Source organism: Zonotrichia albicollis, chromosome 8, assembly GCF_047830755.1.
Source record: "Zonotrichia albicollis isolate bZonAlb1 chromosome 8, bZonAlb1.hap1, whole genome shotgun sequence".
Lineage (NCBI taxonomy): Eukaryota > Metazoa > Chordata > Aves > Passeriformes > Passerellidae > Zonotrichia > Zonotrichia albicollis.
The window spans coordinates 15,659,201-15,676,631 of NC_133826.1; the positions used below are offsets into that span (position 1 = coordinate 15,659,201).

A 17,431-nucleotide genomic window follows, 5' to 3' on the forward strand; every position below is an offset into this window, starting at 1 on the left:
TAGATTGCTGAAGGAAAAAACAATCTCTAGGTTCAAGACATCAGAAAAGGAGAGAAACATCACCCTTCTTTTTTTTTTTTTATTGTATTAAGTGTTAATCTGGTAAGCACATGAAATTCCATCCTAAACAATTAAAAAAAACCCATAAATGTTTTACTAACCTATCATTATTCCATATATGCTGAGGACTAAACAAAGCAGTGTACAATATTCTGTAGGGGTGGAGAAACAAGAAAATTAAACTTAACAAGTACTAGCACAGCCTGTGTTGTTGTTCATCCTGGCCTGATGAGTCTATGTCATTTTAAGATGTACATGCTCATTTATTATGTCACAGGTCAGATCAAATAGCCACCCAAATTGCAATTTTCAGAGCTGAAATAACATATAACTCTCATTTATTCTTCAGAAATCTCTTGTAGCAATAATTTTCACTCTGGGTCAAATATACACTTAGCAAAACACATCTAACAAATTTATGGGTTTTCCTCTGAAGTCAGCAAAGCATTTTCACACAATAGTCCATAATGAGTATAAAGAACCTGCTCTATTTACTAGGCATTGTAATTTCTTGCTCAGAAAACACAAAAAAATAGAAACATACACAGTAAATTTCCTCCCCTACTCGGTCTCTTGATAGCAGCACAAAAGGAATAAATGATTGCATGGATGGCAAAGATGTCCCCTTTTGCATAATTACTGGCCAGGATAATGAAAGGCTCTGTGACACAGACACCACTGTTTCCTAGTCCAGTAGGTCAGTTTTTCCTGAAAGGTACCTAAAGCTCTTGTTTCTCCTAGGTACCTAAAGCTCTAGTCCCATCAAATACATTTTTGTTGTAGAGAGCAAATAAAGTAGAATGGTCCTTTCTGAAGATTAACAGTTTTCTGCAGAATGACAGGCCATCAGCTCCATGGAAATTCACAGCAATCTGGCATCCCACATGCATCATAATTCACAAAGTCCTTGCTACTAACTATATTTGAGATCCCAGAAAATCCTGGAAAGCCTCAGAGTTAGCAAAGTACAAAAAGTGGACAATAAAAAGTTAGAGAAAAAGTTGGGCTTAAACAGTGGCAGAAATTGACTTGGATGTTGGATTTGGATGCTTCCTGCAGGCCACAGAGCAGTTTGAAGGAGTCTAAGTCAGGCTGAGGTTTAGCTGGTATCACTCCAGATTAGATATTAATGGTGTTCTAAGGGTAAAAAAACTCATGCACCCCTCTCAGTACTATGCCATCTGGACCTGTGATAACTGTATTTCAATGGTCTCTTGAGTAGAAAATATTTTCTCTGGATTTCTTGCTTTGAAGTTTCCCAATATAATGTTTTTGATCTTTGCAACAGAACACAATGTGAATTTTTTAGTTGCAATACAATACACTTTAAGATACTAAGGAAAAATAAAGTTTCATTAATTACATTCACGGAATATTTTAAACTTGCAGCGTGTGAAGGAAAGACTGACCTGGGCTCTTTATTTCACGGCAGCCTACCAAGGAGAGAGACATAAGGGACAGAAAAGAATCTTCCATTCAGGATGAACCAAGTTAAACCCAAAGTTTTTGGTGTGATCCACATTAAACATGACCGTAAGCTCAGTATAAAGCCATTTCCTCTTGTCCTATCACTACATGCCCTTGTAAAAGTCCCTCTCCAGCCCTCATGTAGGCCTTCGTTAGGTACTGGAAGGGGCTGTGGGGTGCCCCCAGAGCCTTCTCTTCTCCAGGAAAAAAAAAAAAAAAAAAAAAAACCCAAACCAAAAGAACAAGTCCCTCAGCCCATCTCATACAGAAGGGGTGCTCAAGGCACCTTCTTTGTTTTGGACAAGTGTTGTTCTAATTTGCAAAATGTATATAGACAAAAGTACCTGACAGATAATGTCTAAATTAGGCATGTTGCAGTGGAAAATTCAGCAAAAAGGAACATATCCAAAAAAAAAAATCAAAAAACCCAGCAACATAAAATAAAAGAATGGCTGCTAAAAGTGTCTTTTTATTATTGTCAGTGAGTTTCTTCTACATCCTTATTGATACTTCCACCTGTCATACTGCTGCCATATAACTCTAGCCATGACATTCATCCATGTTGTTTACTTGTGGCATCTTTCACTTCCTAATGGGTCTTTTCTCTTTATTTAGATCTAACATAAAAGCATCCTTTCAAGTTTGTTTTTAAAGAGGAAAACTATTTCCCCAAACTGAATCAATTAAATGTCTAATATAGGTGTCTAGATTAGTGCTTTAAGGCTTTTTATCTAGTCATACATACAGAGGCAAAGAGCTCTGAGTAATCCCCTTGAAGTTTCACTAAAATGTTACTATGACCATAAGTCTGTCACTTACACCACACACCTAGAGCTAGACCCCTAAACAGAGTTTGAAAGGATGGAGTGAGATTTTCAGCATCACTGACCTAACTTTACTGCATTTTAAGTCATAGGAATTTTACCATTAACTTAAATGTGACCATTTAAGGCAATGCTAAGTGCTTCTGAAAATCCAATCTATAATCTTCTTTAAATTTATGGCTAGGCAAACTGGACCAAAAAAAGAATAGCTTTACAATCATTACTTATTTTTAAATCTACACATCAGCCACATGTGAACATGACAGTCTGTGCACATGTAAGAATAAATGCATGCATACATATAAATGAATAATATAAATGAATGCATGCATATACATACATATAAATGAACTGAATTTTTGTGTTGACAGATTATTTGCCAAGTTAAAGCCAAATGTGATTTGAAATTACCATGATATTACACTGAATAAAGAGGATTTATAATGGAAATACTGAAAGAACCTCTGTAATAGTGATCCTGCCAGGCACTCCTATAACAACATATATTTCATTCTTTTCAGTTAATGCTGTTTTTCTTTCTCTGTATGTTTGAGAACAGTAAGTGAAATGTTAATTTTTTTAAGTCAGAACCATCTAGCTAAACCATCCAAATCGTTTTTGTATACAGAGATTTTATTTGTAATCTTTCTCTGCAAGCTGCTTTGTTAAATCCTAATGACAACTTTTATGCATAATGCATAAAATAAACTTTACCAATGTTTAAAACACTTTTATAAACATGTAAAACCCCTTCATAAGTGAGATGACACACTGCAGGGCATGCAGTTGCAGTGCACTGGGAAACCACACTTCCTAGATGACTGAAGGCATCTGCTCCGTGCCATTAATTTCTCAACATCGAACACATGTAGTTGTCTTAGAACAGCGGTGCATCATATTCTGGACTTTTTTATTAATAGAGAAGTACATTTTACTGCATGTATAATAACTGTGCTGTGCACATCTACAATCCTTTTCCTTTTATTCTAGGAACATCTGTATTTTCTCAAGGAATGGGGAGAGAGGAAGACAGCAAGGTAGCTTTTTACCTTATCAAAACACTATTTTAGCAAAAAAGTATCTATAAAAATATATGCTAACAAGGAGTCACTCAAAAATGGATGGTATAAATCTTCCTTATGCAAGAGGCAAATAAATCAGAATAATAACAATGTATCACTAGCCTATGTCACTGAAATGATTTGTTTTACTCCTTTAATCTTTACCATATCTAAACTGACTATAATAAATGAATAATTACTCCGAATGCAGTGGAGTTAATTGAAAATCTGCTTGAAGTATAAAACCAAGAAATCATAACAACAAATACAAGGTTTAGCCAGTGTTTAGGAACTTGTCTTTGTCAATAATTTTTAAGGTTCAGTGTAAATGATACTGTTTACCATCGTACATCATCTAACATTACTTCAGAAAGTCATGAATTATTTCAGACTTCCATGAATATTAACAATCTTTAGAGTCATGGTATTTCATCAGCATACACCCAAGTATTAAAGTCTTATGGGGTTTGACTTTTCAAAATGAAACCAATTTAATTTGGGTTTGTTTTATTCTCAAAACCTGATTTCTACGTCCAGAGAGGTGTATACTTTCATGCATGTGAAGCTCAAGCTTTCTTCAAATGTCAGAGGTATGTCACCTAACACAGGGACAGACTGTTTGTCAAAGCACACATCTGTACATGCCCTTCCTATTATGTCCAAAACAACTGGAATCCTGAGAGGAGCATACACTCCCAAGCAAGGGGAAGACAAAATTTGCTGGTTGTTTCCTGCTTAAAAAACACAACAAAACAAGAACTTCCTTGGAAACTGTACAGTTTTGGACACTAATCAAGTGGCCAAAACAAAAAGTAAACAAATATTGTTTGCATGAAAGTCACTGCTAAAAGATAAACCAGTCATTCTACTGACCAACAAAAATTAGCAGTTTCATCATCTTCCAAAAATTGTACATGCAGAATTCGCAATGAAGCTGACCAGCACGTATTCCTCTTTCTTGAAAACAAACACTTGGTAATAAAGGCTTACAAGAGAGCAAGTGAACTCACCCAGTTCTGTCTCCATCGAACCTGACCTGCAGATTGCTTGTTTCACCCCTACAACTGTTGTCATAAATTTGACTAGGGCTGAGATTAAAAAGAAACACGATGCATAAAGTAGCTTCAACACAGAATACATGAGAAGAAGAAAAGCTGGTGCTCTTCCCATACACACTCTTGTGCTGTATCACTTTATTCATAATGCAAATCAGAAGCACCAGATTTGAAATTAGGTTACCACAGCAGAGGGCAATACGGCTCTCACATATGTCCTTGGCAAACTGCAGCACATATACAATTACTGCACAACAAAGTCACTGTGTTGGCTGCAAAACAGGTTCTCTGTAATCAATAATTTCACTCATGTAAAAGAAGGGTCATATTTCAAGTGTTGCTGTTATACCACTGTCATCTCGTACCTACATAGTACTGCAAATTTTCTTTTCTTTTTTGGTTACTGTATAGGTTAAAACCAGCTTGTGCAAATGTTTTAGTAAATATTGCATTAAATAATTCTGAGATAAAATAACAAACTAGAAGACACAGCAGTGCCAAAAGTTCTTGCTGACAGTCATCCCAGGCAGATGCTAATCGTTGCTGTAAAGGCTTTCCTTCCTACAGGTCATACTTTCACCATCTCTCTCATGGTAGCCTCTCAGTTTTGAGTATGTTCGCACACAGGAAATAGCTATTAACGTGTGACAGATTCCTGACAAATACGCCTAAAACTTCTTTGAAAAGTACATATTTTACAAAAGTTTGCATAGTCAGAATGTGCATCCTGGAAAAAGGATCAGTCCAGTGTGTGTAAATTCAGCCTAAGCAGACCAAACCTAACTAAAACCAGCAAGCGACAAATACCGTCAATTCTGTCTCTGTACATCAAGTGAGAGGGGAGATGCCTGAAGCAGCAAGGTTACTTTATTCCATTAGCCAGAAAATATGTTTTCTCTCACTAAAACCCAGAAGTTGGATGCACTCCTCTGACCAAACTTGCATCCAGATGACCCACCAAGGGAGATTCATGCTATGCCAAATACTCGCTGATGGCAAAATCAGGAAGAAATCCAAGACTCTTGGGTTTAAACCCAGCTTTGTGGAGGAAGTTGTAGCTTCTCACAGTAAGACTGCCTATCGTTCTTTTGCCTCAAAACACATTGTATTCCTTGTTGCTCTGACACATTCATGCTACATCTGCACTCTCTTTCATAACACCCATCCTCTTCAACACAAATCTCATTTTCACTACTAAAACAGGTTTCTTTTTTCCTCCTCTCCTTCATTTCTCATGCTTTCCAGTAATGAGCTCAGAATATTTTTCTGCTTTCCTCCATGTTCTGCTGGATTGCCCCAGCAGAAGTTTCCCATGCCCAGCCTCACAGTTATACCTGTAACTGTGGGGACAATCCTATTCAGCGTTCCTTGAGGCCTGTACCATGTCATGCTCTGTGCAAATTAATAATTAATGGAATGTAAATAGCAAAAAATAGAAACATATTTAGGACAAATTTCCACACCAGCATAACCCTGAAAACACTCAACATCCATGGCAGAAAAACGAACTTTTCAAGAATATTCTTCGAGCAGACAGAGAAACTGTTTCCTCATAACCTTATGCTTGAAAATTACTTGAGTGTTAGAGCTTATTCATCGAACATACTGTGTTTGGGACAGACGCCTGACATGGAAAATGCCAGCTAAGACAGGGAAGTTTGGTACAGTTGGAAACTAGAAATTCAGCAATAGCAAGAAATGACCATTAACACTGGCTTATTTCTAAACTCTGCTGGTTGGGACAAGAAGCACAATGAGAGTCACACATAAATGTGTGACTTCTCAATTGGTGCTTTCAAATAGCAGCAGGGACTCAGTGCTTGTAACTAGAAAAGAATGAAGACCTTGCAATCTAAAGTGGACAGAGAATGAAGATTATGTCTTGTGTGGCACTGGATGGGGAGCCCTGAAGCTTGAAAGGCCCAGACTGTGACAGTGTGAGCTACAGAACCGTGCAGGGCTGGCACTAGAGACTAGCACATTTTGGGCAGACATGAATGTGGAAAACTCATGCTTGGTCATCCATTAGAAATGGATATTACCAAAGGAAACCTTGTCCTCTGACTACAGACCCCTGCAGTTTGAGCTCTAGGCAGGCTGACAACCACCTTCTGCCTGGCTAACACTTGAAAATGGGAAGATTTTTATTTTAGGATTTGCTTTCTAAGATCAGATATTCACTGAAAAATTACATTGAAATAATGTCTTTAAAGAAGAGAATTGAAGGAAGATGTTCCTTTAATATTCAGAGTAAAGGGTAACATAATTAAAACTAGATATTAAAAATACTGGAGTTTCTTTTAAGGAAATTCTACAAACAAACAACCAAAAAGATAAGAATTGAAAGTCAAAACCCCTGCCCTGAAATGTACACTTTTTCATCTCTCAGGAGAATAAATGCAGCGTAAAAGAGGTGTAAGTAGAGATAAAATCCATTCTTCTGAGTTTAGTTTTCTTGACAAAGTGTAGCATGTCTTACTCTTTTATAAGAATTGGTAAGTCCTATTAGAAGCCTGTGGAAATGATCCCTAATAACAAAATCTTCATAAAACAAGGAATTCTCGTGATTCAATTCTTACTGCATGAGTAGACATACATAAATGTTCAGCTCAGTGTAGCTCAGAAAATCATATATATGGGCCAAGATATGCCTTTCAGAAATCACGTCTAAAATAAGTAGAGAAGAAAAAGATCATTTCTTCTGAAATAATTTTATTTTTCACAAGAAAGCAGAAACATATCTATCAGAAGAAGAATTATAACAAAGACGGATTATAACAAAGATGGAAGACTGGAACCTCTAATATATTGCACATTTTAATCATATTTGATACAACACTCTTTATATGGATATCAATTACACTAATGACTCTTACATAATACTCCTGGGTGCCTAAGGGATGTATATTGTCACGTCCCTTTTGTCATAAAAATAGAGAGTAGTTCTATACACACACTAAAGTAGTTTCTTTCATTTTTATATAATGAATGAGTAACACTGTAAAAAAAAGACATTTTACCCCATATTAGTTTAGCAAACAGAAGAGATTTCACATATGACAGTGCTAAATATACTCTTAAGCTGCTAATAAAGGCAAAGCCCGAGGGGAAAAATTCTAATGATGAGCAATGCCAGAAGTTATTTCGGGATCGAAAGTAAAAATGTTTCACTTAGGTATAGTCTTAGAGGCATCATAGAAGAAACCAGATTTTCCAATAATTTTTATCTCTAATAAAATCACTGGAATTAATTTGAGCATCATTACAGGACTAAAAAAAAGCTTTTAAAGGTACTGTTAGTTGCACAGCTTGTCTCTGTGCACTTTATTGCATACTGAAAACTGAGAGGTTTCTGTAAATGATCTACACTTTCCCAAACAACTGCCTAGAAAACACTACAGACTCCACAGTACAGCACAGAGAGCTGGCAGGACACAGGACTTAGTCTCAGGGAAAGAATCAGAGAATCAGTTGAAAGGGGAAACCAGTTTCATCACAGATTTCTGAATTTTAACACATGAACTTCAGCACTTTCTCTGAGCTGGTCCTACCATAAATACCTGCAAAAATAAAATATCTCCTGCCTAGAAGTTTTCCTAATGCTTACACGGGGAACACCAGTGGGCAGTGACAAAGGTACTGTTAGTGTACATAGACAAAGTGTGGCCCCACTAACAGTGCTCTACCCAGATTAATACATCACAATGGATTTTTCTCATCAGACCTCTGGCTTCTCTGATAACCTAAGTAACAGCACAGCAATTAAATTTATCCCAACTTTTTCCTTAAGTTCAGCTGCTTACAAGATTTTTATACATTTTTCTTTATGCCAAGTTCAAAGCCCTGTAATGGATCTCTCAGTGATAATTAAATCCCAATAACACTGTGAGCAGGCAGGATTTTCAAGGTGTTTGTACAAAGGGGAGCCTGGTAATAGCATAGCTCTCCAGAACCATACATTGCTGTGTAATGCTGTGGAATTTGCTGTCCTCCTGCAGCCCCTCTTCACTTGAAGAGTTTTTTAATCATCCATAAAAACTAAAGAAACCTCATAGGAACCTGAACATGGCAAAGCAATTTGTATTCGTGCATGTTTTCTCAATCTTACTTTTGACCTTCTGAGATAATGTATAAAATACATGTTGAATTGCTTCAGATGATTTTTTTCATTTGTAATTATTTAACATTGATTTTGATTCAGCTGGCTGAAAGCTGATGTGCCTTTCTGCCTTTCTCATTTTGAACAAAAAAGGTAAAACTTCAGGATATTTAAATATTAAAAAGTGACAACTGCATATGCATAGCAAGTAACTACCTCTCCAAGATACTTCAGAAAAATTGTGTTTAGTAGAGTACTTGTGATAAATTATGTATTTATTGTAACAGGGTCAGAAGCTGTTACAATTTAGTGCTTGGTCAAAAATTCACTTTTTATAAAAAGTACTTCAGTGTCTCAATGTACATTTAAATGAGAACTTGGATGCACCAAACACATTGATTTTCATGGGAGACAAGTTAAACATCTGAGGTCAAATTTTGCTGTGACTTACATTGGTATAAAAAACCCAAAGCATAGTCATCCTACCAATTTCCACATATTTTGGTCTTTCCTTAGAAACAAAAATATAAAAAAGTAACATGGAAGTTGGCACCTATTTTGCAAGAACAGGTAATGTGTACATCGTGCTGCTGTTGTGCTAGCGAGCAATGCAGGAGAAAGGCTTCTAACAAAGCAAATGGATGAAAGCCAAGTGGCACTAAGTGAAACACTGGGTTTGCATCTTAGAGAGCTGAATTTTAAAAGTTAAGATTCATAAGCCTGAGCAAATATTATGTGATTAAAAATTAGTTCTCCATGTTAATTCTTTAATTTTTATAAACTTGCTACATTTTTAGTACATCCTGCTGTCACCAGTAATAGCTACTGGAATTATTTACATTAAGGTTTTTTTGAGATGCCCATAAGAAATTTCAACAATGTCACTACTATTGTAAACTTTTGAACTGGCAGAAAGAGGAAGTTCTTAACTCACAGAACTTTCCTTTCTGCATCACTGTATATCTTGCTGAGGTTTTGCATAATCATAAACTTGTGGAAAAAGAAAGTGTCCTGTCTCTGCTGAGCAGTCAGCAATTACAGAACGTCAAAACATAATCTGCAGACCAACACTGTTTGTAATCTATAGCTGAGTCTGTGCCCAGTCAAACAAACTGAAAAACTGTCCTTAATGTACTGAGAGCCCCAGTGCCAGCCAGCCTGGATGGAGAAGAGAGAAAGATGCCTTGGATCACTTCGTGATACTCATCTAAACTAGCTCACAGTTCAAGTAAACCATGCCAGGAAAGCAGGCTTTTCCTAAAGTGTAGTCATTTAGACCTAACATTCCTCACATTTCAGGAACAAAAGTTGAGATTTCAAATTCTCATCAGAGACCAGGGTAACTGTTAGAGATTGATATATCCATAGAAATGTGCTTCTCTTTTTCCACTAAGAAGATATTTAAAAGCTGCTATGATTGCTACCCATGGAATGCATTGAATGAGACAGAAACCAGGAGAAAAAATGAGCAGGTGATCATGTAATATGGTTCTGCCATAGTGAATATGCAAATAGAGGCAAGTGTAAGTATCACAAGAAACAGAGTCCAGCATCTCCTAATTTACAAATACTTGCCTGCAGACAGTACTGCAGCACGACCACAGTGTTCTCACAGTGCAAAGGTCACATAGTCTGTAAGAGTAGTGAATGCAGTGCTGTGAAGATGCTCAGGAGAGCTTAAATTTACTAATTCCAATCTTGCTGTAGCACTTTGAAAGCAACTGCCTGCTGCAAAGTCTTCATGACAGATGGGGTTAACCAGCCCACATTAAGGCTCTTGCTGCTATAAAAAGACAGCCACAGTACCTACTTTAAAGTTGGCTTCTATGCATTGATCTCATACTGCTGTCATTGCTCTGTTGAGAAGTCCTTATTACACAAAGGTAATCTAGGAATACTCAATATTATTCTTTCAAATGGAAATTAATTTACAAAATTTCTTAAACTCACTAAAAGTTTACACAACAAAGCCTCATGTCCTCATCATAAAATTCTCTCACCCATAAATAATAAACACATGGCTTTTCTATTCTGGAGCATAAGCTCCAGAAAAAGTTGTCTTCTTCCCTGGCTCTAGGCAGCAATTGCTCCAGCTGCACTGTTTTGGCCACTGTGCTAGCCAATGTATGGTGGGTTTTTTGGCTAGTAAAGAGTACAGCTATACCTGAAGTACAACTGGATGTCTGAAACACTGACTATATAAGCCATTAGACACAGGAATAGACATATTACAGTGCAGCCTCTTAAATACAGTTCAATATGTGCGTGTATACATGCATGCCTTGAAGCATCTATTGCAAGAAAGGAATAGCCAGTACAAATCATTAATTTTATAATATACAGGTGGAGATGAAGAACATCACTGAAGGGGGGAAAAATACAAAATCCTAAAGCAGTTCTTAGTAGAGTGCTAGAAACTTTCCTTTCCTTTTACTAATTTGGGGGCCAAATACTTTTCTGGAGATACATCTCTACCTACTCTTTCCTGGATCAGAGCAAATGAAGTTTGGTTTCTGCAAGGACATGCATTTGAGGAAAAAATTAAGGCAAGAACTGAGTTTTCATTAGTTAGGGTTTTCTTTTTAATTTCAATTTATTGCATAACTGATTTTAGTAAACTGAACCTCAACCCTAGTCTTCTGTTGGTTTGAAAAACAGAGAGGGAATCAGCTTACGTTTCTTTAAAGTTTCTGTATTGAATGAATTTGGGCACATTTACATTTCACATGTACCCCAGGTTACAATGATAATGCCACAGAAGCAACACTGACTTTATTGCTCTTGCATTACACTGAAACTGCAGTAGAACTTGTCTGCTACATGTGTACTTTGGATTCCTTAGCTGTTTGATCACATTGATGAAGGGATATGCAATCAATCTCCTACTAAGACAGTGAGTAGTATTGGCCATAACTCATTACTCCATCAAAGGATTTGGCATTTCAATCGATGGGAAATGATGTGTGATCATTCTAATTTATTATACATCATTTCCCATCAATCGGTGTGCTGAAGCTTTGACATAATAAGTAGTTACAGACACTGTCAATCATTCTTGGTCAAATACCTCTGAATGCTGCCATTTGATGCACCTTCAGCCATTCATCCAAACTGCAAATATTCACCCAAGACATTCAGCAATCAGACTGCAACTAGAGGTCCATAAAAAGACTCACAAAAGTGCTTCGGACCATCTCAAAAGCTTTAAGATGTGAAACTGAAGAAAAAAAGGCTTATGAGTAAAGTGCACTCTCAAAAAAATGCATAAAAACTGAGAAACAAAATCTCTAGAGGAACAGTGTCCAGCTCAAAAAAGACTGAAAAAGTGCAAGCTTCAGTATTGTGCTAGATTTTGGCAGGACCCTCTGCTACACTGGCCACCTCTTACTGTGAGAAGGAGCTAAATTCTGCTGCTTTGTGTCAGCACAAATCCTTTTGTCTTTTTTGGAATTGTATGGGCATGTAAACCCAGGCCACAATAAATCTTTCCCCTACTGAAAAGACTAAAACTCTTTAAATCTGCCCCGAGCCTTAAACATTCCTTCCCTATCCAAAATTCCCTTTAAAGGAGAACTTTTTCCAATCCAGAAGTGTAATAACATCCACAATCATTGTCAATTTACTTATTAAATAAAAACAAAACATGAATTCAGTGATAATTTTTCATCTGGACTTACTCTGGGAATCCATTACAACTAAAGGCCCCAGCAACTGTTTTCTACTAGAACAGCATGACACATAACTGAGGTTTTTCTTTAACAGGAATATATTAACCCACTTAGTAAAAACAGTGGTTCTCCCTGAGAAATCACTATTCCTTTTTAAACCAAACCTGAACTTCCTCCTTAGGATTTATCTATATTTAATTCAGTCTTTGGATATGGCATACACTGTCAACAAAGACAGATAAAGCATTTGCGATACCAAAAAACCAATGAAACGCTATCCCAAAAAAATACAACAACTTTCAAAGTCACAGAATTAGGCAAAAGCTGTGTGAGTAAATTCTATTGCAAGCCAGCTAACATCTTTACTATAGCAAACCCTCCTGTGATGTATTTCAGATGTCAGACTAGAAGATTCAGCAGACCAGCTCTAACTCCACCGACACGTTATCCCACTCACCCTCAGACATTCTCCTGTGCTTTTCTGGTTCTCTCCCTACAAGAGAACTGACACTGTTCCTCTAATACTCCTCATCATTTTGCCCATCCTTTTCTTCATATATTGTCTTGTCTTCCTGTGTGACAAGCATAAAAGCTACTGCATTGAATTCCATATAGCAATATCTCATTATTGGTAAGCTGGTAAGAGAAAGGATTCAATGTATTGCTTTTATGTAGCAGTTTTATAAAAACTTTCTCTCTGCCTATCCATCCTTCCTATACTTTTTATTATATTTGTCAGTCTAAAATAATGCAATACTGGACAGCTTAATGTGGCCCCTAAATTGACCAGTTTATTTATTCTGTTACTATGAAATATTTTGATTTTCCTTTCTAGTTCTATTCACTCAGCTCCAGTACACTCTTCCAATCTTCTTACCAGCCTCCAGCCTGATCTTCCCTGGCTATGGCAGCTCCCTGAGAAAGGCAACCTATACAACTATCAGATCTTCAAAACAAAAAACATTAATAAAATAAGATCAAGTTAATACCTTTTTTAAAAAATATGCCAGTTTTTTCAAATATATTTTGGTGAATGTGTTGTGGTTTTCTGTGAGAAATGTTTCTGAGAGAGGCATCAGACAGACTTTGTCAAGCAACTTTACACTCAAAGGGAGCAATCAACAGCCCATTCAGTGACTATGTACTCACTAATAATTCTGAACTTGCAAACACCAGTTGGAAATCTCATTTTAAGAGTTCTAGTACCTTCTCTTTCAAAGAGAGAGCATAAATGTTAGTATAACTAATCAACATATACAGTGTGATATCTGAAATTAGAAATTCAAATAAATGCAACAATCTGCTTGCCAACATCTCCAGACCAAAAATTATTCAGATAAAGTATTTGGTGAATAATTTTGAATAGCAAATTCATTTGAGAAAATCAAAGCAGCTCATAGACAATTCACAAATGAAAAAAAAAGTTATACATGTTAAATCATTTATTATGAAGTATTTTTCATCTCTCTTGTTATTTGCTTTCCCATTCAAGGCAAGGACAGCTTCAGAAATGGGCATTAAAAGGCAAAGAAAAAAACACCTCTGTTTTTCTAACTTAGCATCTTCTAGTAATTCTTGAATATTTACCTATTTATTGAGAAGGGAAGAAGGTAAACGTTGACCTACCCAAGAAGATAAACATCCACCCTTGTGAAAACATTGTATACAAAGTTCCAGCCTGATGAGATTGGAAAAGAAAAGGCCTATAGGCCTCCCAAATGCAGGTCTCATAATTAACAGTCTTTCAACTATAGCTGCACTGCCAGGTGCAAACTTAATAACAGATTATAAGTGATAGATGAAGTGTACTTCCAGCAGCTGTTTATAATCCCAAGCAAAAATCTTCATTAAGATAGCGTTAATGTTGTAAATGGTTATCTATTAATTTAAAATATTGCAAAATATCAAACATTATTCATTTAGAACACTCTGTTGAAAATTAAGTTAGAAACTACGCTGCAAATAAAGTTTTAATACATGAAGTTTTAAGTCAGACAATCCAAAGTCAGAATTAATGTCAAACTTTCTGCAGTCTTCAACAGCCTTTCTTGGGAATCACACAAGCTCCTCAGGAACACTGCTAAGTACTCCCTACACTCCAGCTGTGAGTGTGTGAGCAGGGTGGGGACCTGCTGGAATTCAAGACTCCCACATTTTGTAGATAAACTGACATGCAACAAGAATATCATCTCTGGCACCAGCTTTGCCAGAACTCCTGATCTGAGGAAGATTCCAAGCTCAGTAAGGTGGAGCACTAAGTAAAACCAACTCTGCTGATATACTCAAAAAGACACAGAAAATCATGTACTTACTTATATTCATTGTATTATAGAACTAAGAAAAACCAGTTTGGCAGGGAATAAAAAGAATACATTGAATATGCCTGACAATCCCCCATTAATGGTGCAGAAATGGAGGAAGATGTCAACTCTTATCTGGAGGAGACTCCCTTCTTGACCCACAGAGTCTGAGAGTTTGTGACACCACCAGTTTACAGTGCTCTCCTTAATGGCATAAGCTATCTATTTCTTACATTCTTACATTCGATCTATTTTCTTACATTCTATCCACACCTATATACTCTATGCACACCTTAAAATCATACATTTTCATGTGTACAGAGAAAAAAAAATGTACTGTATAGGAAATTGTTTCCTGAGAGTTTTGTGGCCAAAATATAACTGTAATTTCTTGCTTCCCCAGAAAATAATGCACCGCCATTTTGGAAAAGAATGCCAATAGAGTCAATGTCAGGTGCAAGTCAATTTCCCTCAAATTAAAGCACTGGCATACACAGTATCTCCAGGGAAAAAATATTTATGGGAATTTCACCAGTAAAAATCTAGTACAACTCCAATGATTTGATCAGATATTTTCTCCCTCTATTTAATCTGTATAAAGAACAGAATATATTCTACTCTTATATTCCCCAATGTATTTGTGTTGGTCTTTTAGACCAGACAAATATATTGCGGAATATAAGAGTAAATCAGTAACTAAAAACAGGGAAGTGTTGAGATGCTCAGATTACACCTTATCATGCAGATAAAATAATTTTAATTCAAGCAGAATGGTATGCTTAGGTGACCTTTTAATAGGACATACTGTTTATGAGGTATACACCCAAATCAGCTAAATGAGCAACCACTAAAATGTTTCTGAAGTTTCTCCCTAATAAATTCTGGAAAACAAATAATATTTCCATCAAAAACGGAGTCAAAAAACAGACTCAAAATATTAATAATTTCTGACAGGCCTTGCATGGTCTGCACCATTAGACATGAAAAATGTGATTAATGTTAATAACAGGGCTCATATGTAAAAGTAAAGAAAAAGTGTAAATCATGGCTGCACAAATGTAATCTTTTATGTATAAGCAACAATAAATTATATACCAAATTGATGTTTTTAACTTAATAACTGCTTGCATGTTATGCAATTTTCAATTTTAAAATCACAGTACTTTAACCCTTAGTATCAACCCCTGGGTAGTGGTACAATATTCAATAAATGCACACTGTGTGCTTTTCTTTCAGATGTGGCTTCTTTTCTTAAGGATTTTTTTAATGTATTCGTTATTATGGTTTTTTTCCCCAAAAACCCAAATCTGCAGTCTTTAATTAGCCCACACATGAACCACATGAAGAAGCTGGCATAAGCAAGTAGCAGTCATTTTAAATGACAGATTACAATGACACAGAAGGAGCAATTTTGGTGTTTCAAGTTAATAATATGAAAGATTTGCCCTCTATGATACATTACGTTAAAATCCCACTATGTAGCCACATTCAAATAAGATTCTTATTTAGATCAGAAAGATTAACAACTCTGAAAAAGCAATTCCAAACTATGAGACACCCATTTACAAAATACAAGTATAAATTTGTAACACATTCATAAGATTGGTTAAGGCATCAGAGTATATTGCTTTGCCTTCCATATCATTTTTTACTTATAAATTAAATGCATGTATTTTAAGTCTAACAGAATCATTAAGGGGACAACAAGCTTAGAAACAAAATGACCATATTCAAATATTGAACCCATGCCACTTATAATTCTAGTCTTTCAAAAGCAAGGAAATTGAGTTAAGACATATGTTGCCCTTAGCTGCACGTGCCTATGCTTTTCCCTTAGTTAAAAGGAAGCATTACTCTCTACAGTGATTTCTACTTTGCTTCTACAATGCTTTTTTCTTCAATTTTATGCAACCTTTACATTATTTCACCTTTGGAAAAGGGAAACTGCATTTTGTAAATAACTTCGAAAACTTCTGCCTGTTCTAGAGAAGACACGGAATTTCCTTTATTCTTTTACCTTTAGAAAGATTTATGAAATACAGTTAAAAGACAGATTCAACCACAAGGCAGAACAGCTGGTTTCCAAACCCTAGAAGATTTCTGAGATATTCAAAGCAGAGGTTTTTGTTCAGTCAATTACAGAAATAAAGGCCAACCATGAAAATTAGATCTCCAGTTAGATTTGGAAACACTCTCTTCCTACTAAAGTTAAGGCATTCTGATCTGCATTTAGATCCCTATCTGCTACAAAGACTACATTAATTTAATGTGTTATAACAAGAAAAATTCATTCTTGCCACAGACATTAAAAAATAAAATTCAAAGACAAACTATTCTTCAAAGGAAACAAGGGCCCCATCTGCTGATGTTTAAACGTACTACATTAACACACACACAACAGCTCTGCCAGAGATAAGGTAATGAAATGAATTGCAAAGACAAATCACCACATTAACTGTACTGCATTTCTCTGGTACCTTTTTATAGGAAAAAAAAGAGGTTTTAGGCCTTTGGGTCAATCAGTTTTCACTGATTATGAGAGCTTTGTCTCTGAAATAAAAATGGAAGACTAGGAAGGAAATTCAGGCAGGAACCTGAATTTGCACAGCAAAAAAATAAGGGAATATGGTCAGTCCTATATATAGCACAACAAAATTATGTCTATGTGCATGCAATAAAAAGTTTTAAAAAATAATAAACTACTACTATCCAAATGTCAGCTTCAATGCTAAAAACATGAATTATCAAAATGGCCAAAACCTCAACAGAGATATTAAAGCCGAACCCTAAGAGCAACAATGAAAGAAAGCATCTGGGAAATGTAAAAGTCAAATTTTTCTGAAGTTTAAAACATCTTGTTAAAGAGTTTGGTAGTTGTTTATTGAGAGTTCTTAGAA

At 36.0% G+C, this 17,431-nt stretch overlaps 1 non-coding gene across 50 annotated transcripts in view; it reads right to left on the reverse strand.

Moving 5' to 3' along the window:
• Window positions 1-17,431, reverse strand: part of LOC141729846 (uncharacterized) — a 485,161-nt gene that overhangs the window by 355,255 nt on the left and 112,475 nt on the right. The gene's annotated exons all lie outside the window — the stretch shown is intronic.